The sequence below is a fragment of the Pteropus vampyrus genome, unplaced genomic scaffold (assembly GCF_000151845.1).
Source record: "Pteropus vampyrus isolate Shadow unplaced genomic scaffold, Pvam_2.0 Scaffold154, whole genome shotgun sequence".
NCBI classification, from domain to species: domain Eukaryota; kingdom Metazoa; phylum Chordata; class Mammalia; order Chiroptera; family Pteropodidae; genus Pteropus; species Pteropus vampyrus.
Window position 1 is genome coordinate 859,429 of NW_011888935.1, and position 8,703 is coordinate 868,131.

The following is an 8,703-nucleotide window of genomic DNA, read 5'->3' on the forward strand; positions in this document are numbered from 1 at the left end:
TGGAAAACTTCTTAGTAATTTGTAGAAATTGCCAAAATGTCAGAAAGGACCTAAATTAAGCAGTTTTTCAGTCATTCTGCAGTGCAAGAATTATATAAACATAATTTACGTGTTTAGTAAGAGAAAAAACGTGGGACTATGGCTAAGGGTCCCTCCCTTTCCCACATGCCAGAAACGGAAGTGGTCCTACCACAAAACAAACTGAGCCTAAGGTAGTTATACAGCATCTCCAGAACGTCAGGAGTGAATTGACCAAGGCAAACTGTTAAAATCAAGTTATACAAAGCAAACATCAAAGAAAAAGAAGGCAGAAGGCTTTATTTTCAGCTAAAAGACTTGCTAATTCTAGAGTTGTCACTATCTTTAAATTGAGCACCTGCCACATGCATAACCTTGTGATAGCTGCTGAGAAGAGAGTGGAAGGAGGCTGTAAAAGAAGCTAAGCTGGAGAAGACTGTGTATCTTGCTGAGGACTTAGGTTTAAGGGGTGAAGGCTGAAACAGTCTTCTAACCTAGTTGGGGGACTGATAATAAGGGTAAACATTTGTGCAGTGCATTGCCATGTGGTTTTACATATATGTTCTCTTATAATCTTCACAACAACCCTGTGAAACTACGAGGGAAAAATGACATAAAAGTAAGATGTAATAGTTTACGAAATGTTTACCCACTTTGAAAACACGCTATGAGCCAGGCATGTGCTAATCACTTTAATGCGTTATCTCATTTCTCACAGCAGCACTTGGATTGAGGTGCTATTATTTCCTCCAATTTTACGGATGAATTAACTGAGGCTGGAAGGTTTGATCTGACGTCGCCATTTAATCTTACTGGAATTCAGTACACTTCAAACAGTGGAAGAACGATCTAAGGTAATTTAGCAAAATGGCTGGTGTAAGCACAAATAGCTCTTGGAGTTAAGACAATGGGGAGAGCTATACAGGTTAAAGCATTCAGTCATTCAACTACATTTATTGAGTAATTCTTGTATAAACAGTATGTACTCTAGCTATGGGTTCATATCACATATAAAAAATTGCGTACAAATAAAGAATTACAAAACAACGAGAATTATGTTTGGGATATTTAGATTCAGGGTAATCTGAGGTAAAGCAGTTCACCTGAGAGAGGTCAGTGAGGTTTCACAGAGAAGGAAATGTTTGAAATAGTTCTTGAAAGATACGTAAGAGTTTGTCAGGCTGAGAAAAGGGCAAGTCATATCTGGCAGAGGGAAGACCATATGCAAAAATACAAAGAGCTGAAAATACACGGCAAAACCAAGAATCAGAGAGAGACTCACTGTTTGGAGGTCAAATACATACAGTAGTTTGTAGAGAAAAGACTGAAAAGAGAAATTGGGACCATGCTGTTTGCAAGAGGTTAAGACTGCACATTAACCACCAGGAAATGGGAAAATGGTGAAAATTTTTTAGAGTGATAACCTGCAATGTGAAGGAGAGATGTGAGCCAGAGAAAAAGTAGGACCAGAGCTTTACTTTCAGTGGTATTTTAGATTTGGATAAACCAAAAAGGAATATAGAGCATGAGTAGAAACTTAGAGTCCTGGACAGTGAGACCAGCCAGGTGAGAGTGGCTTAATTTTTGGAGAGTAGGAGAAGGGATTGTCAGAGGAAAAGATTGGCGTGAAGAATAGAGCGGGAAATCTTGAATAGCTGGATGAAGAAGTTGGACTTCACCTTACAGGCAAATTGGCTGACCACCAGACATTTTGACCATTTTTTAGGCAGTGACATGAACTTGGAATTGACTAAAGAAGACAGGAAGCACCAAGTTCTAGCTAAGTGGCAGTAAAAAATAGTCTCTGCTCAAAACAGTGAATCTGTTAATGACAGTGAATGAGAAAAAATAGACCTTAGCAATGTATGAAAGATGAACCAGAGTTACTTAGTTTTAAGAGAGAGTCATCACAACCTCTGTGTAACTTCTCTCAAATTCACACTAAAATAACTATATGTATGTGTGTGTGTGTGTGTGTGTGTGTGTGTATTTTTTAATCACACTAACAAAAACTAGTATGGACTGTAAAGCCTTTTCCAGGGTCTGGAAGGAATATTTTTTTTAATTACCATATTAATGTAACTGGATGGCAATTAATAATCCGTCCATGCTATTTCCAAATAGAAGAAGGTAGGTGCTTTATCCCTTCTTAGTGTCCACCCTACTGAGAAATCACAGGTCCATACCAGTGGTTCCCAGACTTCAGTGCGTATCCTGATCATCTGGAGAACTTGTTAAATTGTAGTTTCTAGGCTGAGATACTGAGATTCTGACTCAAGCAGTCTGAAAGGGCCCAAGAATGTGCGTTTTTAACAATACCTATAGGAGATCAACTACACGCCACACATTTTAGTCATAAAGCTAGACATCCGTTCTCTCTAATGTTCTGTTTTGCTGCCGGGGCTGCCCCACCTCTTCGTCCTCTTCCACATTTCTCATAAAAACAATTTGGGAGTATTCTCCCCTCATCCATAAGCAACCAAAATAAAAAGATAATAATAATAAAACTGATCATGGAATTGGAAAAAAGAGGAAGAAGAGAACAGATGAGGGCCCCTTTACATCATTAAATGTTTTTTGACAAGGACACGGGCAGAAAAGCAGCTCTGAGAAGACTTGGAACTGTAGTGTTTCTTGAACTCCTTCTGTCCGGAGTATGGGAAAGTCATGTGTGTGGTAGAATATGAAAATATTCCATCTATTTTATGGATTCATCCCAGAGGAACCACAAGAGCCAAAGCCTGCTAGATCCTAAGATTTGTGAAGGGAAACACAGAAGTGTATAGTAAAGAGGGCCAAAGGCAGTCTGACCAGTCTGTCTGCCAGCAAACACCAGGTCAGAACAGATCATTCTATAATCAAGAACAAGTGAAAAGGAGAGAAATGGAAATACTTTGGAACAAAGAAAATAAAATAACATCCTGTCAATTCAGAAGATATGTAAAGCAATGAACATTTTTTTTTTTTTTTACAGCAGTAAGGGAGAAAATGCTGCTTGCTGTGCTTAAAAAGGATAGAACAGATAGTCCTTATGACATAAGAAAAGTCAGGACCATGACAAGTTGAGGGGGAGAGGTAGGGAAAGAGAGAGACTGAGAGACAGAGAGAGGGGAGGGGAAAGATAAGATACACTAGCAGAAACCCTCTCACACCAAAACACCTAAAATATTTTAAAGTGCCATTTAAAATGAATTTTCAAGCTTATATGAAAGTAGGGAAAATTCTTTAAAACCAAGAATGAAGATGGAAGAAGAGTCTGGGAAGGTAAGGGGTCACTGAATGTGCTGGGTGCCTGGGAGACATCTACTTCTACTATCTCTGCCCATAGCTGTTGGGAGCACCCACAGGGAAGGAAGGAGGTCGAAGGCCCCAGCATAAAGCCGGGACTGGCAGAGGGCTATACAGTTAGTTAAATGGTAGAATAGGAGAAAAAAAACTGCAGGGGTAGCAAAAAAATCACATCTGTCTGCTTGATTCTAGATAGAATTATTTTTACCCCTTAAGAATTTGCGGCTTCTACTTGAAAGTAAGGTAGATTTGAGGCATTAATATACAATATTTGCTCGTTATGAAAAAGTGTAAGCCAATAATTTTCATTTAAAATGGACTCAGTAAATATATAGAACATTCAAACAGCACCATTAACAAACTTTGATGAGCACAAAAAAAAATTAGCAAGAATCAGTTGGAGAGTATAAATTATTTGCAAGAACAAATAATACATTAAAATGGGTTATATTAAAAGACGTAAGAAAGTTTCAACAAAAATCAAAGAATAAAGAACATAACTTCTGATATTAATACAATTAAGTAAGAAATAAATTTTATGCCAATTTTTAAAAATATATGCTTCTATATATTCATAGTCAAGAAAATAAAATCAGGAAACACTTGGAATTGAATGATAATAAAAATGCCTCCTATTAAATTCTGTATATGGAACTAAAGTCATACTGTGCTTAAAGGCTGAAAATTAATGGGCTAATTTTTCAACTTAAGAAGTATAAAAAAAATAATAGATTAAATCCAAAGGAAGTTGAAAGAAGGAATAGTAAAGATATAAAAATTAATGAAGTAAAAAAAGATAAGAGAATCCACAAAGACAAAAATTAGTTGTGTGTAAAGACTGATTTTTATAGCAGAAATAAAAGGAACTCAGTAGAAAGATTGGAAAATAAAATTGAATAAGTTCCCCAGAAAGGGGAACAAAAAGACTAAAAAAAGGAAAATAAAAGACTTAAAATTTAGAGAATCAGTCCAAGAGATCTAACATACAAATTCCAGAGTTCCATAGTTCCTGGAGAACGAATGAACAGGGAAGTAAATTACTGGATCATCAAAATTCAAGAGAATTTCCCAGAAATCAAAGTAGCAAGTATTCAAAGTAAAAGGGCTCAGCCCAAGGAAGCTGTTTGTGAAATTTCGGTAAACTGAGGACCCCGCCCCCCCCCCAAATAAAAGAAAAGAAAAAGAATTTTCTAGCTTCCAGAGAGAAAAATTGGTCTTCATATAAAAGTTATGAATCAGAATGTCATTAGACTTCCAAAGTCATAACTAACGGGAACAGAGGGACACACTGTAACTCCAGGTGCCTATTCATCAGGACAATAAAGATGCCATAACATAACTTTTTATTTCACTTTTGTAGTGAGTTATAGTACCTAAATTTGTTGAATATTGAATGCATAAATGGTACTTCTTGCCATGTGTTTTTTATTTCAGGATATATTATAGCAAGAAGTCTATTTGCTATACATTAATTCCGCCCCTCCCCCCCCCCGAGAAATTTGCCCTCACTGTAGCAACAGTGGAAGCCAGAAGACAATGAAGCAATGTCTTCAAAATTCTGAAGGAAAATCATTTTCAAGAATTATATACCCAGCCAAACTATCAAGTAAGAGTGAAGGTAGAAGAGAGATGTTTTCAGGCATGCAAAATCTCAAAAACAATTGATTTCCAATGCACCACTTTTGAGAAGAGAGGGAGTAAGCCAAGAAAGAGGAAGACATGGGACTTTGGGAAATAGAGATGTGACACAGGAGGGAAGAATCCAGGAGCGATGGTGAAGAGAGGTTCAAAGGAGATTGCTGTACAGCGGGCCAAAAGGCCACCAGTCTCCATGGGATCAGGCCAGAGGATTCAAGGAGACATCTTTAAGAAGATCAAAGTCACTAGGTATATTGTCAAGAAAATGGAAAATACTATTGGGTTTGAATGTAGTGAGCTAATGATGAATATATGAAAAACTAAGCAAAATATTAATTTCAAAGAAAAAAGAATGTTCAGGAAAGGTAAAGTATAATGTCTAGAATGTGGCTCAGCTGTAACTGATGTAAACATTGAATATTAAGCCAAAATTATGACATAACTTTAGTAGCAAGGTACGAGGATAGTGACTAGTGAGGGCAAGGATGTGAATAGGAGCTAAATTCCCATCTTCCAAAGTAGAAACGTCAATAGATAATGCCTAAAACAGAAAACTCAAGAAGCAGCAATATAAACATATTTTTAGAGATATTAAGATAAATATCAAGAATCAGCTAAAAGAGTTGAAAACCGTTGTAGGAAGTGGATTGATGAGGAAGGGGAAGAGAAGATTGTTTTTGTTTCTCCTAACAATCTTAAGTAAATTTGGGGAACATAAAGGGATTGTACCAACATTTACTCTCACCAGTTTGTATGAGAGTGTCTGCTTCCCTAATCCCTTGCCTACAAAGGTTATCATCACTGAAGGGAGGAAGAGAGGGAGGGAGAGAGGAAAGATAAAAAAATTGTTAGGTACCCTCAAACTGATGTCTCATTGATATTTTAATTTTTATCCCTTTGACTGCCAGTGAGGATGAACATTTATTCATAAGTTTAAAAATCATTTGTATTTTTGTTACTAATTGTCTAATTCTCCTTCATATATTTTTTTTGAAATATTGTTCTGTTTTTCAGAACTCTCTCCATATTAAAAATAGTAACACTTTTTTTTCAGTAGTTGCCAATATACTTATGCAACTCAAATTCTCAAATCTTTGTGAGTAAATAAGTGGAACTAAGGAAGAAATATCAAGTCATAAGACTGTGGGCTTTGGAACCAGGCAAATCTGGGTTCCCGTCATACTTCATCACTTCTGGTTGTGTGACATTGGGTAAATTACTTAGCATTTCTGCATCTCAATTTTCTCATCTGTAAAACAGAAATAATAATAGTTGTGAGGATTCAAATATATATATATGTTTTATTAGCAGATATGTTAGCAGATCACACAGTAGGTATTCAGGAAATGTTAATGTGGGTAACCAATTTTCAGAAATTACGCAACTTGATAATTTAATGGATCTTAAGTGGTGATTAAATGTAAATATTATGTTGAGGGTATTCTAGAAGTCTTGATTCCTATCATAAGTAGCTTTTCTTACATTTGACAGAGGTGTAAAAGGGCACAACACTCTTACGGGAAGGTCAGCCTTTTTGTTCTATTCAGGCCTTCAACTGATTGGACGAGACCCACCCACATTAGGGAGGGCGATATGCTTTCCTCAGTCTGTTATTTCACATGTTAGTCTCATCCCCAGACACCCTCACTGACACACCCAGAACGTTTGACCAAATAACTGGGCATCCCAAGGCACAGTCAAGTTAACATAAAATTAACCATCACATCATATAAGTGCAATCATACAGTATTTGTCCTTTTGTGACTGTCTTATTTTGTTTATCATAGTGTACTCAAGCTTCCTCCATGTTGTAGCATACGTCTGAATTCATTCATTTTAAGGCTGAAAAATATTCTTTTCTATGTATATACCACATTTTGTTTATCCATTTGTCCATCAGTGGACACTTGGGTTGCTTTCACCTTTTGGCTATTGTGAAAATGCTCCTATAAGCATGGGTGTGTGTATAAATATCTCTTTTAGTTTCTGCTTTTAATTCTTTTGAGTATATACCCAGAAGTGGAATTTCTGAATCACATGGCCATTCTATTTTTAATTTTTTGAGGAAACACCATAATATTTTCCACAGCAGCTGCACCATTTTATATTCCCACCAACAGTGTACAAGGGTTTTAATTTCTACATATCCTCATTAACGCTTGTTATTTTTTGCTTTTTTTTTTCTTATAGCAGCCCTCCTAATGGGTGTGATGTGGTTATTAGTTTCTTTTACATTTAAATTTTAATCATTTTATGTCTATTTTTTTTCACTTTTACTAGATTCCTTGGCATTACCTCTTTAAGACTATAGGCCCAGGTGTCAGAGACGATGCCTGATACAATAGATGACTAATCAGTACTATGTAGTGGTAATTTTCAAAAGATAATATAGTAAATAGACACTAGAGAAGAATAGGAAGTCATTAGTTTGGGGCTAAACAGTCAAAATAGGTAGCAAAGAAGAAGTAAGCATGGATGTGGGTGGTGTGTTATGGAAAATCTTTTTCTTAGAACCAAATGGTTATAATAAACAGTCCTTTATATATAGTTGGAGTGGGAGGCAAGAGGGAGGAAAAGTCACCATCTAAAATGACTTCGTACAAAGCGCACTGCCCATCACTGTAGTTACAGAAACATTAGCACGTATGTCTAGTAGTAAAATGTCAATTTAATAACAGCTTCAAAAACTGTTAGAAGTAGAAAAGTGGACACCAGGGGCTGGAGGGCATGAAGAATAGGGGGAGCTTGGTAGACGGGTACAAGCTTCCAGTTATAAGACGAATAAGGTCTGAGGATCTAATATATAATATGGTGACTGCAGTTGATAACACTGTACTGTATAATTGAAATTTGCTAAGAGAGAACTTAAATGTTCTCACCAAAAAACTACTACTACACACACACACATAAGGTGATAGATATATTAAATGGGAGGACTTTTTTCACAATGTATGCATATATCAAATCATGAGGTACACTTTAAATATCTTACAGTTTTATTTGTCAATTATGCCTCAAAGCTAAAAAAGAAAAAAACTCTCTTTGAACATAGATGATGCTTAACCCTTTTTCTAAACTATTGATCTCCATGCACCTAACCCTTAACGGCCTTTTCTCAATTAAACAAGAGACCCCAAAATTTAATTGTAAATGATTATCTAAAATTGCCGTTGTGAATTTTTTGTTATGATCAAATCATGTGTGATATCCATTTTATTTTTTACTAAATTTATTGGGGGTGACATTGGTTAAAATTATATAGGTTTCAAGCATACAATTCTATAATACATCACCTTTATATTGCTTTGTGTGGTCACCATCCAAAGTCAAATCTCCTTCTGTCTCCATGTATTTGACACCTTTGCCCTTTTCTGCCTCTGCCACCTGCCTTTCCCTCAGGTAACCACCATGCTGTTGTCTGTGTCCATGAGTGTTTGTTTGTTTGTTTGTCTTGTTCATTGGTTGCTTTCAGTTTTATATCCCAAAAATGAGTGAAATCATACGGTTCTCAACTTTTTCCATCCAACTTAATTTCGCTTAGCATGATAATTTCAAGATCCATCCATGCTGTTGCAAATGGCAGTATTTCATCTTTTCTTGTGGCTGAATAATATGTACCACATCTTTATCCAATTATCTATCAAAGGAACTTTGGTTATTTCTGTGTCATGGCTGCACTGTAAATAGGGGTACATATATATCTACGAGTAAATGTTTTCAAATTTTTCAGGTGGATGTTCAGAGGAGGTATTGCTGAGT

General features: G+C 36.1%; 1 long non-coding RNA gene across 1 annotated transcript in view; it reads left to right on the forward strand.

Annotated features, from left to right (window-relative positions):
• The window catches only part of LOC111745404, an 8,148-nt gene extending 2,349 nt beyond the window's left edge, over positions 1-5,799 (forward strand). Inside the window, exons 2-3 of the long non-coding RNA XR_002782634.1 lie at positions 737-872; positions 4,741-5,799. This is a non-coding gene — a long non-coding RNA (uncharacterized LOC111745404). The remainder of the gene's footprint in view (positions 1-736; positions 873-4,740) is intronic.
• Positions 5,800-8,703: the final 2,904 nt, after the last annotated feature.